Raw genomic sequence first — 267 nt, forward strand, 5'->3', positions numbered from 1 at the left:
CATTTCCCCAAGACATAAAGGACATTAGAAATAACCTCAAATGTAAATGGTCTTCGGTAATGATACAGCGCAGAAGTTCCTCGAAGCAATTAGCAAATTAGTGTTGGTGAAAGGTCGACGATTTACTTGGGCTTCTACCACGGCTTTGTGAAGGCTTGGTGAAAAGAGCTGCATTCCTGTTGTTTATTTATTTCCGTTCGTATTTATCTATGTTAACATCTGTCTATTTCATTTGATTACGTCTTTTATGTGTTTGTGTTTTCACGT

The 267-nt window shown here is 37.5% G+C and overlaps 1 protein-coding gene across 1 annotated transcript in view; it reads left to right on the plus strand.

The window, feature by feature from the left end:
- LOC119593849 overlaps positions 1–267 on the plus strand; it is a gene marked incomplete in the record, with an annotated part of 160,221 nt that overhangs the window by 127,253 nt on the left and 32,701 nt on the right.

The sequence above is a fragment of the Penaeus monodon genome, chromosome 32 (assembly GCF_015228065.2).
Source record: "Penaeus monodon isolate SGIC_2016 chromosome 32, NSTDA_Pmon_1, whole genome shotgun sequence".
In the NCBI taxonomy this organism is placed as follows: Eukaryota; Metazoa; Arthropoda; class Malacostraca; order Decapoda; family Penaeidae; genus Penaeus; species Penaeus monodon.